Below are 19,962 nucleotides of genomic sequence, written 5' to 3' on the forward strand. Positions count from 1 at the left end.
TCCAGACTATAGTTCAGTCCATAGTCCTGACTATAATTCAGACTAAGTTCATACAATAATTCATACAATAGTTCAGACTATAGTCCAAACTATAGTACAGACAATATATCAACCTAGAAGTCATACTGTATTTGTGTTAGGTATCTAAAATTCGGCTCAGCCGAATGTAGCTCACGAGCCTTCATCATCTTTAGCATCAGGTTTGTACTGCTGCTACTGGTGGGGTGGTGTTATATTGGTCGTATGCATGTGTCTTGTTTTTTTTTTGTTGTTGTTTGAGTGTGATGTCAACTTCGTCATCAAGTCAATGTTAATAATAATGATGTTGTGTGGTAGTTGTTGTTGTTGGTGGTAACAACTCCCTTATGGAAGTTGTAGAGCCGGCTAAACATTTAGTTGTCGTGTGGCCTTTGAAAGCGTTGCATGTTTTTTTTTCGAGAGAGAGGATTATAATAATGAAGAAAAGTGAAATGAAATAAACAAAAAGAAAAAAAACGGCGGGGAAGCGAAATTATAAAATTTTTACAAAAAATTGTGAAAAAAAATAAATTAATAAAAATATTTTTAATAAAAAAACAAAAAATTAAAAAGAAATTGGTTGAAGAAAATATCGTAAATTGAAGGTTTCTAATGGAAAACAGTTGCATAAATATACAGTTACTGATTACTAAAGAAATCTTTCAAATGTGAATATTAATGATATGGTTACTTACCTAAAGGAAATCATTGAAAAAAACAAGTGGTTACTTTGATGACCAAATCTGTGAATTAAAAAACAAAAAAAGAAAATTTTATATAAAAAATCAAATAAAAATTTTTATCTAAATAACGAGTTTACAACAAATAAATTTTAATAAAATTTTTTACATAAAGTAACCACTAACCAAGGAATATTTACAAGTGGTTACTTAAAAATACAAATTTAAACAAAATTATTTATATTGAGAAATAAACTAAAACCTAATAGTTTATTAACAAGGTTTCAAACAAATTAACGGGTAATGAGGCGTAACTTGGAATATAGAAGACATTTTTAAACAAGTAACGATTACTTCGAGAAATGGTTACTTGTGAATTTAGAAACCAAAAACGAGTCAAAAAACAAAGTTGTGGCAAAATTTGTTTAAATTTTCTTAACAATAGTTTAGATAATTGAAAATAAAGCCATTTTGCTAAATGGTTACCGATTACTTTTTTGCATAATAGCGATTTTTGGACAGAAACTAGGAAAATTTTAGGTTTAAAGACACTCTTAAACATTATAAGTTAAAAAAATGTGAAATAAATAAACAATTTAAATAAGTGGTTACCGATTACTTTTTTGCACAAAAGGGATATTTGAACAGAATTAAGGATAATGATATATAAGGGAACACAAGTAAACATATTAAATGAAAATCTATTGTTAAAATAAACAATTTGGTTAAATGGTTACCGATTACTTTTCGGCCACCGATCAGTTTTAAAGAAATGTTAAGATTTTTTTTGGAAAATTTAGTTTTTAGATAAATTTTCTTCAAATAATAAACAAAACATATAAAAATGACTACTTTAGACAATTTGAATAAATGGTTACCGGTTACTTTTTTGTAAATTTAAATAATTCTTCAATAATCTTGAAAATTTTAACTGAACGCCTAATTTTATCAAAAATTATTCTTAATTATAACAATATTTCACTATAATCTGATAATTGAGTAAACGGGTACTGGTTACTTTTATGAAAATTTGTTAAATCTCAAAGTTCTTAAGCAGTTTTGGGTTTACTCTACCATTTATGATACTATTTTCATAATGAATTTAAAAATTTTTTATAATTAAACAAAATTGGATGCATGGTTACCGGTTACTTTTGGTTGAATTTAGGCATTTTGTTAAATTTTTGAAAGATTTTGACTTTAGCCCCATTTTTATTGAAAATTATTATTGAAATGTATCGCATTAAGACATTTTGTAGAAATGGTTACTGGTTACTTTTTTCAAATCTAAAGATTTTTAACATTATTTAGAAAATTTCTTAATTTAAAACCAATTCTAGGAACAAATTTAAATAATAGAATTCAAGATTATTAAAATTAACATAATTTTAATACATGAGTACCGGTTACTTTTTTGTAAATTTAAGATTTCTTAAACATTTTTGAAAGTTTTTATAATTTAACAAGCAATTCGAGTAAATGGTTACCGGTTACTTTTACGAAAACCAGTTGATTGTTTGCTTTTTTAAGTCTATTCATGTTTTTAAAACTTTTGAGAATCTGTTTTTTAAAAAAAATTATAAAATTTTGTAAATGTAAAAAAAATTTGTTAAACGGTTACCGGTTATTTTTTGCTAAAATTAAAAATTCTTCAAATTTTCTCAACAAAGTTGACTTTAGACAACATTTTATGCAAGTAGTGACAATAATTTGGCATGTTTAAGCAAATTTGAGTAAATGAATACCAGTTTCTTTTACAAAAACTTAATTTTTTACTTTTTTGGGTTTAAAAGAAATTTCTGGGCATTTTTCTCATAAAAAATTGTAAAATTTTGTATATTTAAGCAATATTTGTGAAGTGGTTACCGGTTACTTTTTGTTAAAACTGATAATTCGTTTAGTTTTCTTAACAAAGTTAACTTTAGACAACATTTTATGCAAGTACTGATAATAATTTTTTACATTTAAGCAAATTTGAGTAAATGAATACCGGTTACTTTTACAAAAAACTTGATAATTTTGTAGTTTTCTTTATGAAACTCAAGTTTCTTGACAAGTTTTTTACAATAAATAACAAAATGTAGTATAATTTAAAGAAATTAAACAAATGGTTACCGGTTACTTTTTGCTAAATTTGAGTTTTAAGAAAATTTTCATAACAAAGTTGATTTTAGACGACATTTTAAACAAGTACTGATAATAATTTATTACATTTAAGCAAATTTAAGTAGATGAATACCGGTTACTTTTACAAAAACTTGATAATTTTGTAGTTTTATTTATGTAACTGAAATTTCTTGGAAAGTTTATTACAAAAAAGTACAAAATTTAGTATAATTTAAAGAAATTGATCAAACGGTTACCGGTTACTTTTTGCTAAAGTTGAACATTTTCTCAATTTTCTTAACAAATTTAACTTTAGCCAGCATTTTAAACAAGTACTGACAATAATTTATTATATCTAAGCAACTTTAAGTAAATGAATACCGGTTACTCTTACAAAAACTTGATCATTTTGTAGTTTTCTTTATTTAATTTAAATTTCTTGACAAGTTTATCACAATAAATTACAAAATTTTGTATATTTAAAAGAAATTGCTCAAATGGTTACCGGTTACTTTTTGTTAATTTTGGGTTTTACGCATATTTTTTTAATAAATATGACTTAAGGCTACATTTAGAAATAACACATTAAGTAATCTTTCAAAAATATGTTTTCCCAATGGAAACGCACAAGTTTTTATGTAAAAAGTAACCACATGGTTATGTATCTTAAACCCTTTTTACCAGTTGCTTTCAGTTTTATTTTCTACCCTTTTAAACATTTTTTTCAATTTAATTTCAAAAAATTGTCAAATATTTAATCTTATGATTAGTTTTTTTTTTGACATTTCTTTGTCTCAATGACACTGTTGACATTGATTTCGAGAGAGAATACAAAAAAAGTGCAATTCCCAAAATAAAATTAAAATACTTCAAGCAACTAAATCAAATGACATCAAAAACACCACCCGTGGTAATTTGATCTTAAAGTAAAACTTAACAAACTGTCATTGACAATCTGTCAAAATATCAAATAAATCCTCAACTACCCCAGTCATCGAGTAAGAAAAAACGATTTGAAAATGAGTGTTAATTTAGTTACGCCTGCTTATTTTTCTCATTTTTTTTTTTTTTTTTTTTTTTGTAAAGTTTATTAAACTTTTTTTTGGACAGAAACAAAATACCTATTGCGTCTCCATGTCTAGGCAGATGTTTTTATTTTTTGTAAAGAAAAACCAATAAAAGAAAATTTTTGTTTATTATTTTTTCTTTTTATTTTTTGGAAAATATTTCCATAAACAGCTGCCTTTGGTATATAGGGTGAGTTTATGTGTGTAATTGGAAAAATAAACTGTGTTACTTCCTATTTTAATATTTTTTTTTATAATTTGAGGTTAGGATATCAGTTTTTGTTGAAAAGTGTTTTTGTGTTGTAAGTGGGCGTTTTTCATTGACTAAACATAATTTGGTTTTAAAATGTCATATTGGTTACATTGGTTGCACTTATCTGCCTAAAGTAATAAATAATTAGGTATTTGAGAAGAAAAGGTTTTGGTAAAGAATCGAAAATTTTTGACATTTAAAGTGGGAAAAAAGATAATAAAAATATAGGACAATTAAACAACATGTGTTAATACAAATTTTCCAAGAATCTATGTTAATGAACAAGGGGAAGGAGGGAGTTACTTTAAAACCTATAGTATATCAAAACGCCCTAATATTATTTCACTAGAAATCCCCTTTAATGTGTATATCCTTATCAGTGATAAGGAATGAGATGTAGCCATATGGTATATCAACAGAAAGCTACTTTAACACCCTTTCAATTGCTCCATTTTCTCTGTTTTCAAATGTATTTAATACTTTTTTAAATCTTACACTTTTAGTGATTTTAATTAAAGTTCTCTTTTTTTTTGTTGCAATTCTATTATCATTAGCTATTTAAAGCATATTTAATTTATGTTCATGTTTAGCTAAACTTTACCGTAAACAACCAGCACACGCGGCACAAAACGATAAAGACCAATATTATGATAATGTTTTAATGTTAATTTTACCCACATCTAGGACATTGTTGTACAGGCAAAGCAAAAAGCTAATTTTAAGCTTCTAACCCAGTAGTTTTTGAAGTGGTCAAGTAAAATGGTATTTTGAGCAAAACTCTGACTGTAGTCCATACCCTAGAACTGAGAATAGTTAAAACTGTAGTTCTGATAATAGTCCCCACTATAATCTTGTCTAAAGTTCCCAATATAGTCTTGTCTATAGTCTCGACTATAGTCTTGTCTATAGTGTCTACTATAGTCTTGTCTGTTGTCTCGACTATAGTCTCGTCTATAGTCTTGTCTTTAGTCTCGACTATAGTCTTATCTATAGTCTCAACTATAGTCTTGTCTGTAGTCTCGACAACAGTCTCCACTATAGTCTCGTCCACAGTCTTCACTATAGTATCGACTATGGTCTCCACTATAGTATTGTATATAGTTCACACTATAGTTTATAGTCTAGAGTATAGACTAGCCTTGACTATTGTCTTGTCTATAGTTTCCTCTATAGTCTTGTCTATAGATTTCACTATAGTCTCTACCATAGTCTTGACTATAGTTTCGTCTTGACTATAGTCTACACTATATTCTTGACTATATTCCTCATTATAGTCTACACTATAACCTCGACAATAGTCTTGTCTATAGTCTCGACTACAGTCTTGTCTATAGTCTCGACTATAGTCTTGTCTATAGTCTCAACTATAGTCTTGTCTATAGTCTCGACTATAGTCTTGTCTATAGTCTCGACTATAGTCTTGTCTATAGTTGCGACTATAGTTTATAGTCTCGCTATAGTCTTGTCTATAGTCTTCTCTATAGACTAAACTATAGCCTATAGTTTCCAATATAGTCTCGACTATAAGTTCCACTATAGTCTTGACTATAGCATCAACTATAGTCTTGAGTACAATCTTGACTTTAATCTCGAAAATATTCTTGTTTATAGTCTCGACTAAAGCTTTGTCTATAGTCTAGACTAAAGCCTTGTCTATATTCTTGACTATAGTCTTGTCTATAGTCTCGACTATATTCTTGTCTATAGTCTTGTCTATGCTGCAGCCTTGTCTATAGCCTCGACTATAGTCTTGCCTATTGTCTCGATTGTAGTCTCGACTATACTCTTGTCTATAGTATCAGCTATAAACTTGATAATAGTACCAACTATAATCTTGTCTATAGTCTCGACTATTGACTTGTCTACAGTCTTGTCTAGAGTTTCCATTATAGTCTTTTCTATAGACTAAACTATAGCCTTTAGTTTCCAATATAGTCTCAACTATAGTCCCCACTGTAGTCAACTATAGTCTTGTCTATAGTCTCGACTATAGACTTGTCTATAGTCTACACTATAGTCTTGTCTATAGTCTCGACTATAGCCTTGTCTATAGTCTACACTATAGTCCTGTCTATTGTTCCGACTATAGTCTTGTCTATAGTCCAGGCTATAGCTAATAGTCTCGAGTATAGTCTCCTCTACAGTCTTGACTATAGTTTTGTCGATCGTCTTGACAAAAGTCTTGTCTATAGTCTCTACTATAGTTTCCAATATATAGCTTATAGTCTCAAGTATAGTCTCGTCTACAGTCTTGACTATAGTATTGTCTATAGTCTTGACAAAAGTCTCGACTATAGTTTCCAATATAGTCTCCACAATAATCTTGTATATAGTTTCGACTATAGTCCACACTATAGTCGACTATAGTCTACAATATAGTCTTGACTATAATCTCGACTATAATCTGGACTATAGTCTTGACTATAGTGTCTACCATAGTCTTGACTATAGTTTTGTCTACAGTCTCGACTATAGTCTTGTCTATGGCATGGACTATAGCTTCTGATATAGTCTTCACTATAGTCTTGTATATAGTCTCGACTATAGTCCCCACTATAGACGACTATAGTCTTGTCTGTAGTTTCGATTATAGACTCAACTATAGTCTAGTCTATAGCCTCTACTATAGTCTGGTATATAGCCCTCCCAGAACTGCTGAAATGTTCAATATTTCCCATATAAAACTTCCATACATACAACATTTTCCAGCACAATAAACCTTTACACAATCTGACAATAGACTGAGTAATTTTTTGTTACAATATAAAGTCAGATTCCAGCATAACATAACAGGCTTAAAGGCAGACAAAATAGCCGTTAAGATAAAACTTAATTTATGACCCTAAACCAAAAATATAGAATGCCAACAAAACCAATTTGCAAAATTTTAGCAAAACTCAAATTTTATATTAAAATTAAACCTTAAACTTTAATTAGAAAGAAACAAAAACTTATTACTGTCTCAGTTATTAACATTAAAAATACATACATGAACATATATAATGTAATTTTTAATAATTTGTGTTATGGTTAAACTTTATCACATCTTCTGAAACCCTTCTTGGTTTTTTAAATAACACACCATGTCTTTTCTAACCAGTTTGGTCATAATGCGCGTGTCTTTAATTAAACTCTGTGCTATTTGTTCAGATGGAAATGAAACGAAATTTTTATCTTTAATCTTTAAAAAGGCTTATCAAGAGATAGATGCAGAAGAAAGAGAGAGTACAGGTTTCGTTAGATATTTAAGTAACTTCTATAGTTATTCCTGTTTTGGCGTTAATCTTTGTACACATTTTGCTTAAGGTTTAGTTTTATCCCAAACCCTTTAACTATTTAACCAGATAACTGAGCCAGCCCCCTCTGGTTTTTGAAATACTGCTGCTGTTAGTAGTCATAAGATAGGCACTTTTAATTTTATGCCTTTTTAAGCTTTAACAATGTATGAAGAACATTATTTGAAGTGTGTACTTAAAAAGGGATTAATTTGCTAGTTTTCCAAATGAAGTTTCTTTCTTCTATTTACTACGACGACTAATAAAAGTGAAAATAGAAGATGACAGTTGAGCTGGCAGTCAGGCAGGTTTGCAGTTATTATAGCTTTCACAATAAGCTTTATGTTTCTCTCTAGCAAATTTTTACTTAAGATTTACCTAGTAATTAAAAATTAGTACTATTTTTCTTAAAATGAATCCATAAAACAGCATAATATATTCAAGTACTTTAATTTAGCATCTTTGCATTTTCAGGCATTAGGGAGGTTGTTTATAGTCCAGACAATAGACTTGTCTACAGTTCAGACTATAGACTTGTCTATAGTTCAGACTATAGACTTGTCTATAGTCCAAACTATAGACTTCTCTATATTATAGATTATAGACTCTTCTATAGTACAGACTATAGAGAAGACTATATCTCCATAGTCCATACTAAAGACTTCTCTATCGTGCATACTAAAGACTTCTCTATAGTCCAAACTACAGACTTTTATTTTGTCCATAATGTAGACTTGTCTATAGTACAGATTATAGACTTCTCTATAGTAAAGACTATAGACTTGTCTATCGTCTAGATTATATACTTATAGTTTAGTCTATTCTCTATAGAGTTGTATATAGTTTGGACTAGAGACTTGTCGTTAGTTTGGACTAGAGACTTAGCTTCTAGTCCCGACTTTAGACCTCTTTATAGTCCAGACTATAGACTTATCTATAGTCCGGACTATAGACTTATCTATAGTCCAGACTATGGACTTATCTACAGTCCAGACTATAGACTTATCTATAGTCCAGACTATAGACTAATCTATAGTCCAGACTATAGACCTATTTATAGTCCAGACTATAGACTTAGCTATAGTCCAGACTATAGACTTCTCTATAGTCCAGACTATAGACTGCTCTATAGTCCCGACTTTAGACCTCTTTATAGTCCAGACTATAGACTTCTCTATAGTCCAGACTATAGACTGCTCTATAGCCCAGACTATAGACTGCTCTATAGTCCAGACTATAGACTTCTGTATTGTCCAGACTTTAGACTTCTCTATAGTCTATACTATTGACTTGTATAGAGTAAAGACTATAGACTTGCCTATAGTCCAGACTATCGACTTGTCTATACTAAAGTCTATAGACACGCCTATAGTCCAGACCATTAACTTGTCCACACTATAGACTTGTCTGTGGACTTGTTTATAGTCCAGTCTATGGACTTGTCTTTAGTCCAGTGTATAGAATGGTCTATAGTCCAGACTATAAAATTTTTTATAGTCCAGACTATAGACTTCTCTATAGTCCAGACTATAGACTTCTCTATAGTCCAGACTATAGACTTCTCTATAGTCCAGACTATAGACTTCTCTATAGTCCGGACTATAGACTTGTCTGTAGTCCAGACTATAGACTTCTCTAGTCCAGACTAAAATCTGGTCTATAGACTATAGTTTTCGAGTCTGTAGTCTTGTCTATGGTCGAGACTATAGTCTGTGCTATCGTCTAGACTTATTTTTTCTGTTATAAATCAAAATTGTATATGTACGTGTTATAGTTCTTAAACCGTTAAAAAATATTGTTTATCAAATAAAAATATTTCAATTTTAAGAATAATTATAAAATTTTCTAAAAATTACGATTATTCCCAGAATATTGAAAAAGAAATCTAATAACAAATATCCGTCGTCTAACCATTAAACCAAAATTTTAAATTAATATGTCAAACATGTTTTAACATGACTTAATTACTAAATGTTGAACACGACAGTATTAAAGCAAATTCATAGAATTATAAAAGGGAAAATCAATTAAATTAAATGATTAAACATTAGTATTTACCGCTATTTAAAACGATTTAAATTTGACACTACCCAAACACAACAACTGTCAACAGCAGAATACTACGAATGACAACTACAGCAACGAAACCAAAAATTTCAAAATATAATTGTCAAATAATTGCTTCCGTTTCCCTAAATACAATATTTTTTTTTGTAATATTGAAAAAGTTTTTTTAAAATGAACATCTATATTATTTAATGATTTACGGCTTTTTAGAATTTTAGTCAGAAAAAAAACAATTTAACTTGAAAAAAAAACTTTTTTTTCTTAATGTTTAAAACGCGTGCCTTTTTTTCGTTTTTGAAAAAAAAAACATAATAAAAACTTCCTATTGTAATAGTACCTCGAACCTTAAGGTTCAGTTACTTGCGGTTTTTGTCTTCAAAATAAACCACCACCAAACGACAAAAAAATATATGTATGTATTTGGTTACCAAAACCAACAAGTGCTGCATAAATTTTAGTTCTTTCTTTCTTTCCACGCATAATAAATATGAATTTCTTTTAGACGATTTATTTTTATCTACAGTTTTGAAAAGGCTTTTACACCAGCCACAGAACGTGACCAAATCTTAAAAATTTTTTTATCAAAAAATTTTTCTCGGGCTTTATAATGCATTTCATTTGCTATTGCATTTAGCATTTCAGGAGGGGGGATTTTTTGAAATCCTTTTTTTTTGCACATTTTTATAATCTTTATTTAATGATTTGAAACGAATTTTGTAGATGAACTATTATTAGATAGAGAGAAAGCAATTGTGTGGGTTTCTCTAATGCCTAAGGATAATTTATGTTAGTTTTGGCAAAATTCTGTCACTTGAAAATTCTAATTGTCCAAAGTATTAAGCACCAGGGTGTTGATGGTGCTGTAGCAATAAGCTTTAAAAGATTAAATAATAAACGTTTTAAACGTGCTTTTTATAGAGTTTTCTAGATTTTCAGATTTTCAGGTTTTCAGTTTCCAAAAAAAAGGGAGTTTAACATCAGTTTAAAATGAATTTTAATGAAGTTAGAAGTTTGCTTTATAAATGACACTAAGCCTTATGATTTTCTTAATTAAGTGAAAAACTAACTTCATCAATTTATATTCTCCAAATCAGTATCACAACCCAGCCCTAGTTTTTAAGTTGAAAATGTAAAAAAAAATGCAAAAAGTGCACTTTTTGCACATTTTGCCCTTTAGGTAAATGGATTGCAATGGACTTTTAGCATAAAATAATGAAATTTTTTTAACTTTAAAAGTCAATAAATTGAAAACAACTAGAAAAAGTAAAAAACACCATAAAACTGCACTTTTTGCATATTTTGCCCTTTAAATGCAATTTAATGCTTTTCTGCCCTGAATTTTTAGCACAATATAAGAGCTTTGCGCCTAAAACCAGAGACACTCCAGCATTTAAAAGGTTTTAACTTAAAAAAAAGTCAAAAATCACTTAAACACTTCTGCATTTTGCTTTAAATTTGCCTTATTTTCTTAGAAAAGTGCCCGAGTCTTGGGCAGCAAATGAAAGCTAAGATTAACAGCTTTAAAACCAATATATGTATAATAACATTTCAAATTCTAAAATGCTTTCAAAAGTTTTAAATCAAAAAAGTGTGACAATTAAGAGTAAACAATTATGACTAAGTTTGCACTTTTTGCAGATTTTGCCCTAAATGTGCATTATTTTCTAAGAAACTTGTCCTGCTTTTTGATAGCAAAGGAAAGCTAAATTTGTGTGCTATGGACTCATGATTTCATAATTTTCAAATTGTGCAAAAGTTTTAACTAAAAAAAGTATGAAAAACTAAAAAAACTTTAAAATTTTGCACTTTTTGTAGATTTTGCCTCAAATATGCATTATTTTCTTAGAAACTTGCCCTGGCTTTTGGTAACAAATGAAAGCTAAGTTTATGTGTTATCGACTATATTTCACATTTTCAAATTGTGCAAAAGTTTTAACTAGAGAAAGTATGAAAAACTAAAAAAAAAATATTAAAATTTTGCACTTTTTGTAGATTTTGCCTCAAATATGCATTATTTTCTTAGAAACTTGCCTCTATTTTTGGTATCAAATGAAAGCTAAGATTATCAGCTATATATTAGATATAATATTTTTCTAAACCTTGAACAGTTTTCAAAAGTTTTAACCCTTAAAAGTATAAAATGAAGTAAAACAAATTTTGCACTTTTTATCTAATTTGCTCTATAATTGCATTATTTTGTTAGCAACTGGACCAGATTTTTATATCCAATGAAAGCTATGTTTAATAGCTAGATATGTAATAGAAGTTTATTCTAATTCTTAAAAATTTGTTTAACATTATTACTCGTTAAATTCAAAATTTAAATAAAACTAATTTTTGCACTTTTTTACATTTTGCCCTATAATTGCATTATTTTGTTAGCAACTGGGCGAGATTTGTATATCAAATGAAAGCTATGACTAACAGCTACACATTCAGTAAAAATTTATACTAATTCTTACAAATTTGTTTAACATTATCACTCGTTAAAATCAAAATTTAAATAAAACGAATTTTTGCACTTTTTTACATTTGGCCCTATAATTGCATTATTTTGTTAGCAACTGGACCATATTTTTATACCAAATGAAAGGTATGATTAATAGCTAGAAAACATGTAGAAGTTTCTTCTAATTTTTAAAAATTTGTTTAACATTATTACTCGTTAAAATCAAAATTTAAATAAAACGAATTTTTGCACTTTTTTACATTTTGCCCTATAATTGCATTATTTTGTTAGCTACTGGACCAGATTTTTATATCTAATGTAAGCTATGATTAATAGCTAGAGATCTAATAGAAGTTTATTCTAAATCTTAAACATTTGTTTAACATTATTACTCGTTAAAATCAAAATTTAAATAAAACGAATTTTTGCACTTTTTTACATTTTGCCCTATAATTGCATTATTTTGTTAGCAACTGGGCCAGATTTGTATATCAAATGAAAGCTATGATTAACAGCTGGTAATCAGGTAGAAGTTTCTTCTAATTTTTAAAAATTTTTTAACATAATTACTCGTTAAAGTCAAAATTTAAATAAAACGAATTTTTGCACTTTTTTACATTTTGCCCCTTATTTGCATTATAATCTTAGCAACTGGGCCAGATTTGTATATCAAATGAAAGCTATGGTTAATAGCTAGAGATTTAGTGGATGATTATTCTAATTCTAAAAAATTTGTTTAACATAATTACTCGTTAAAGTCAAAATATTCTGAAGACTAATTTTTGCACTTTTTTACATTTTGCTCTATAATTGCCTTAGTTGCTTAGAATTTTGCTTTGTTTCTGGATATGAAATTAAAACTTTTATTATAAACTATAGATTAAATATAAAAAAGTTATTAAATCTCTAAACATTTTAAAAGTTATAAGTTGAGAAAGTTGAGAAAAGAATGAAAAATTTTGCCTTTTTGCCTAATATTTTGCCTTTTTTAATATTTCTGCCAATTTTTTGTTGAGCTTTATTTTCTTCAATTTAAATTTTGTAATTGGTTATTACTGTTCCGCTTTTCCTTTGTTTTTAGGGCCACATTTAATTGCTCTGTTGATTTGCCAACAATTTTTATTATTTCAATTTTGTATAGTTTTTCGTGCAAAAATCTCACTTTATGACACATGTCAAAATCATTCTCCTCTTAGACCACACATGTTGATTTTATATGATTTTATTTGTTCTTTTGTATGTTGGCAGTCATGGATGTATACATGATGATAATGATGATAATGATGACGACGACGACCACTATTGAAAAACTACACACTTGACTGCATTTATTTCATGAATACAATTTTTATATAAATTTTTTTTTTTATATTTTCAACAGTTTTTTTACTACAACTGTCAAAATGACAATATTTATTATTGTTAATTTATAGAGATCCATATACTACTACTAAGTGGCGTGTTGGGGCCCTTTACTATGAATAGTAGTAATAGTTATGCTACTGCTGCTACTTTTTGCCTAATGCTTGGTTAATAAACCATGGTGTTGTTTTTACTAAAAGGTTTTGTTGTAAAAAATAGCATTTTATAAAGTTTAAGCTTGAATAACTTACTACAGGAAATCTAATTGTTGTTAGATAATAGATAAATTTATAGAAAAAATAAAATTTTCTAAAATTTGTTTTAATTCTGGTTTTTTTACTTAGACCTCCTACATTTAGTAATGTATGCTAAGTAAAACATTTATTAAGAATTTATTAAAGTCATAAAACTAAATTGATCAGCAAAGCAGACAAACAAATCTGGCAAATTTTCCATAAAAACTAGATATAGTAATAGAAAATTTTGCTTTTCTTACTGCTATCACCATAAATTGTGACAAATTTATGTTGTAAAGTTTTAAAATTCTAATAAAAAGAAAAACACGTACACAAACTCTTTAACATTAAACAGTGTATAAGAAAAGTAAAGCAACACTTAAACCAAAAACAAGTCTAAACAAAATATCATTATAAAGCTTTTGCTAACTAATTCTCTCAATTTATTTCTTTTGTAAGCAATTTCCAAATACTGTTGTTTAACTTTTGTCTAATACTGTATATTTGCCATACATTACTATTTTACTTAGACGAGAAATCACAAGACAATTTATCTGTTTTTGATACTATGGTGCATAATAATGAATTTACAAATCAAGGCAAAAAAAAAAATTATTCAAAAAAACTGCAACGAGAACTAAAGCAAAGCATACAACGCAGCAAGCAGTAAGGCAAGTCGCTGCAAGTGCGTATGGAAATAAATGTGTAACAGCAATTACAGGCGTCAAGATGACGCTTGACATGAGCTTGTCATTGTTGCTAAAAGAAAAACACAATTGCTGCAAGCTGACTGCCTGGCTGGCAACAGCAGGCATAGTTTTAAAACTGACTGTCAGTTAGTTTTGTTATTAAAATTCAAAATTTTTAAAAAACTTTAACATTTTACTAAAGATTTTCAGTTTCTTTTTCATAAACAAATAAAATTTAAATAAAATATTTCTTTACATCAAGTCCGTCTGTCTGTCTATCTGTCCGTCCATCTATATATCTTACTACCTAGGGTTGCATGCCAACATGCAACATTTTTGCATTTTTTTTCTTACAATTCAACTTAAGAATTTTAAATACATGATTACTAAAGTTGTTTTATTTTGGTCACAAACAAAAAGATAGCATTGCTGTAAGCACTAAGAGTGAGTAATCATGAGCAACTAATTATGCAGTGTGAAATTTTAAATCTGAGAAAATTTTTCAAAATAATTAAAAAAACAAAACACAAAAACATGTAAAAATAGCATAATACTAAACTACCTTGAGCTATTTTAGCAACAAATGTAAGTTATAGACAAAAAATGCCTGACAAGTTTCTAAGAAAATAAGGCAAATATAAAGCAAAATGTAAAAAAGGGCAAAATTTTTCAAATTCTTTTTTTCACTTTAACAAGTTATAACTTTTAAATTTGTTAAAGAGTTGACAAAGTTTTTATATCCGATCTATAGCTTAAAATATAAGCTTTGATTTCTTATCGAAATGCACAACAAGTTTCTAAGAAAATAAGGTAAATATGGGACAAAATGTAAAAAAGTGCAAAATTTTTTTTAAACATTATTTCTATTTTATCGGGTTATAACTTTTAAATTAGTTAAAGGATTGAAAAAGCTTTTATATCCGATCTATAGCTAACAATGTAAGCTTTAATTTCTTACCAAAATACACTACAAGTTTCTAAGAAAATAAGGCACATTTAAAGCAAAATAATAAAAAAGTGCAAAAAAGCTTTATTCAAAATTTAGCTATCTCTAATCATAACTTTTAAAAAGCTTAAAGGTTTAACACTGAAATGATATTAAATATATAGCTTGTAATCATAGCTTTCATTTGATAGCAAATACTAGAACAAGTCTCTAATAAAATAAGGCACACATGGGGCAAAATCTATTAAAGTGCAAAATTTTTCCTCTACCTGCTTGTTACTTTATCGAGTTATAACTTTTAAATTAGTTAAAGAATAGAAAAAGTTTTTATATCCGATCTATAGCTAGTAGTATAAGCTTTAATTCCTTATCGAAATGCACTACAAGTTTCTAAGAAAATAAGGCAAATATAAAGCAAAATGTAAAAAAGTGCAAAAATAGTATTCATCAAAATTTTGCTTTTTCTAGTCATAACATTAAAAAAACTTAAAGTATTAACACTGAAATGACGTTAGATATATAGCTTATAACCACAGCTTTCGTTTGATATGAATGACGAGGTCAAGTTTCTAAGAAAATAATGCAAATATGAGGCATAATATAAAAAAGTGCAACATTCTTAAATGATTTTTATCATTTCATCGAGTTATAACTTTTAAATTAGTTAAAGAATAGAAAAAGTTTTTATATCCGATCTATAGTAGTATAAGCTTAATTTCTTATCAAAATATACAAAAAGTTTTTAAGAAAATACGGCAAATATGAAGCAAAATGTAAAAAAGTGCAAAATTTTTTCTAAACGTTTTTTTGTAATTTATTGAGTTATAACTTTTAAATTAGTTAAATAATAAAAAAGCTTTTTTATTAGATTTATAGCTAGTAGTATAAGCTTTATATTCTTATCGAAATTTATGACAACTTTCTAAAGAAATAATGCAAAAATAGAGCAAAATATTAAAAAAGTGCAATATTAGTTTAATTAATTTTTAAACTTTCTCGAGTTAAAATTTTTGAAATGTTATAAGGAATTTAACAAGGGAATACTGAGTTTATAGGTTATAATCATGGGTTTCATTAGCTACTAAGGAGCCGGGCAGGTTCTTAAGAAATAAATGCATATAAAGGGCAAAATGTAAAAAAATGCAAAATTATTTGTGTTTTATTTGGGCTTTTTACAGGAAAAACTTTCTAGAGCTTTATAATATATTAAAAAAAATGTATTATAAATCTGTTGCTAATCACCAAGGCTTTTATTTTATATTTTATACTGCAGCAAGTTTCTAAGCAAATAATGCAATTAAGGGGCAAAATGTAAAAAAAGTGCAAAATTTTTAACTTTTTTTTACATTTTGGAGTTTTGTTTATACAATTGCAAGTACAGAATTATATTAAAATCTTTGTTATGTATTGTTTAGGAATTTCAAATTCTAATGCCTACTTTTAGGCTTTTTTATTATCTAAAATGTATTGCCTACTTTAAGGCTTTAAAAATTTTTTGGCAATGATTTTTCTTTAAGTTTTATTCACTTTTTTATGAAGTTTTCTGTCGGTAAACAAATGTTTATTTATTGAAACAATAAGTTTTCTTACATGTACAAAACCTTAACCAGTTCAGACCAGAGCTGCCTGTCTGCCAGCAAAATATTTTTTTTAAATTAACTCTCTTTTTGTTTTACAATACTATTTTACAGCTGCATTCGAAGATTTATGGCTTAAGAAAGAAACAATAAAAAGCCATAATTTTTATTGTTTAACATTACAATTTTATGTTGAAAAATACAAAGGAAAAATAACAAACAACAAAAAATTCTTGCAACATTTTAATAAAGAAACAAATATTTAAACAGTTTGGGCAAAACAAGACTTCTCACTCCTCCTTCCTTTAAAAGTTTTTAAGAAAAATTCTTTATTTCGCCAAAGCAAAAGCAAGTTCTTTAAATTTGTTGCTGTTTCAACTTCCGTTAGTCCAAATAAGGTAATTTGTCCTAAAAAAAAAACTCCCAACCAAAGTCAAAGTCATTTTATATGTCAAAGTTAATCAGCAATTTGTCAATACATTTGACAGGTTTAGTGGTGTTTTTTTCGTATTTGGCAATAACTTAAAAGTGCACTCACGCACTCAATAGGGATTCCAAAGTAAATAACGGTAAGAAAAATTTTAAGTTAAAAAAAATCCAAAATACAGCTAAGCGTATAAAAGTCAATAACTTTTTGTAGCAAAGAAGCAAAAAAAAAAACCTTAAGAAAAATATTAACTGACAACGAAAACAAAGCAGTAGACAGTCAATTTTGATGATTAAAATGGGTGCAGCTTCAGAAAGGAATGTATCTCACAGAAAAAACTCGTTCCCATAATAAATTTTCCAACCACACACACACAGAAAAATTTTGCACAAAATTATAAAAAAAAAACTCAAGAAAAATTTACAACCCACAACATTTTGATTTAAGATTATTCCCTTTACAGTAATTTATCATACCAAAACCACAATTGAAATTCTACCCTTAAAATACCAACCACCCACTAAAAGGCCAGAGAACGCAAATACAACTCATTAATTTTTACGACAAATTGATTAACCATCAATATGTATAGTAGACTTTGAGGTAGTGTTAGCGCATAATATGTAAAGCATACCTTTTGGCTTTGTAGCTAGCAGCCGCTCACAGTTAATGTATTGGACATTTAGCAGCCCATAACGTAACATTAATAAAGCTTGAGGCTGTGAGAGAGATTTTGGCAAAAAAAGAAAAAAACACAAGTTACAACACGTGCCTTAAACGTGTGCTAAAACTTGAGATTAACACAATATAAAAAATTGTAAGGTAATAATTTTATACAAAATAAAATAAGAAAAAAAAAAATACTTCAAAAACAAAGATTTATTGATTTTTGGGTTTTTTTTTAGATCAAAAAATAGGGGGATTTTTGTTTTAAAATTAAATCACATTAAGCAAATAGTCGTACTGTAATCTAACTAGACTATAGTACAGGTTATAGATTAGAATTTAAGTCCGATTATAGACTAGGCTGGCCTATAGTCGAATGTATAGTTTGGACTATAGTCTAATGTATAATCAGCACTATAGTCGAATGTATAATCTGGATTATAATCTAATCTATAGTATGGACTAGTATATACTTTAGTCTATAATCTAGTCTAAAAACAAGTCTCTAAACTAGTCTATAGTCTAGTACATAGTCTAGTCTATAGTCTAGTGTATAGTCTACTGTATAGTCTAGTCTATAGTCTAGTGTATAGTCTACTGTATAGTCTAGTGTATAGTCTAGTGTATAGTCTAGTGTATAGTCTAGTGTATAGTCTAGTGTATAGTCTAGTGTATAGTCTAGTGTATAGTCTAGTGTATAGTCTAGTGTATAGTCTAGTGTATAGTCTAGTGTATAGTCTAGTCTATAGTCTAGTGTATAGTCTAGTCTATAGTCTAGTCTATAGTCTAGTCTATAGTCTAGTCTATAGTCTAGTCTATAGTCTAGTCTATAGTCTAGTCTATAGTCTAGTCTAAGTCTAGTCTATAGTCTAGTCTATAGTCTAGTCTATAGTCTAGTCTATATTCTAGTCTATAGTCTAGTCTATAGTCTAGTCTATATTCTAGTCTATAGTCTAGTCTATAGTGTAGTCTATAGTCTAGTCTATAGTCTAGTCTATAGTCTAGTCTATAGTCTAGTCTACAGTCTAGTCTACAGTCTAGTCTATAGTCTAGTCTATAGTCAAGTCTATAGTCTAGTCTATAGTCAAGTCTATAGTCTAGTCTATAGTCTAGTCTATAGTCAAGTCTATAATCTAGTCTATAGTCTAGTCTATAGTCTAGTCTATAGTCAAGTCTATAGTCTAATCTATAGTCTAGTCTATAGTCAAGTCTATAATCTAGTCTATAGTCTAGTCTAGTCTATAGTCTAGTCTATAGTCTAGTCTATAGTCTAGTCTATAGTCTAGTCTATAGTCTAGTCTATAGTCTAGTCTATAGTCGTCTAGTCTATAGTCTAGTCTATAGTCTAGTCTATAGTCTAGTCTATAGTCTAGTCTATAGTCTAGTCTATAGTCTAGTCTATAGTCTAGTCTATAGTCTAGTCTAGTCTAGTCTATAGTCTAGTATATAGTCTAGTCTGTAGTCTATTCTATAGTCTAGTCTATAGTCTAGTCTATAGTCTATTCTATAGTCTAGTCTATAGTCTAGTCTATAGTCCAGTCTATAGTCTAGTATATAGTCTATAGTCCAGTCTATAGTCTAGTCTATAGTCTAGTCTATAGCCTAGCTTATAGTATTGTCTATAGTCTAGCTTATAGTCTAGTCTATAGCCTAGCCTATAGTCTAGTCCGGGTTATAGTCCACAATTTGGACTGGACTTTAGTATAGTTTTTAGTTTGCCTTTAAATTACTCTACTTTACATTACTTTTTGCCTAAAAAGCCTCTTTACTCTTAAGTAAATATTTGCCCCTTTAAATACTAATTGCATTATAAATATAGCCTTAAGTAAAGACTAGCCCTGCACCCCTGCTGTCCAAACAATTCTTATGTAGTAGCAATAAAGCTTACACAATAAGTACAACAATAATGTTGAACTAAACATGGAAAAAAATCCCTAAATACTCAAGATTATTTGCCAAACATATTCTGTTCATTTATGTTGTAGCATTTTAGGCTTAAGGACAAAACAAATGAAAAATCTTTGTTTGGCGAAAAGCAAAATGCAGTTGTGTAAATAAAACTTTAGGAAAAAATAATGAAAATTGTTTAGATTCTGTAGTATCGAAAAGAAAATGGAAAATTGTACTAATTAAATAGCAATAAG

The 19,962-nt window shown here is 28.3% G+C and overlaps 1 protein-coding gene across 1 annotated transcript in view; it reads left to right on the plus strand.

Moving 5' to 3' along the window:
- Positions 1–363: 363 nt before the first annotated feature.
- Positions 364–19,962, plus strand: part of LOC119600958 (protein sickie-like) — a 191,936-nt gene continuing 172,337 nt past the window's right edge. Inside the window, 1 exon segment of the mRNA XM_037951562.1 lies at positions 364–998. The gene's annotated coding sequence lies outside the window, so the exon portion shown is untranslated.

The sequence above is a fragment of the Lucilia sericata genome, unplaced genomic scaffold, assembly GCF_015586225.1.
Source record: "Lucilia sericata isolate MDLA Ls3-8-SP2 unplaced genomic scaffold, ASM1558622v1 Contig000130F_arrow, whole genome shotgun sequence".
Taxonomy (NCBI): Eukaryota; Metazoa; Arthropoda; class Insecta; order Diptera; family Calliphoridae; genus Lucilia; species Lucilia sericata.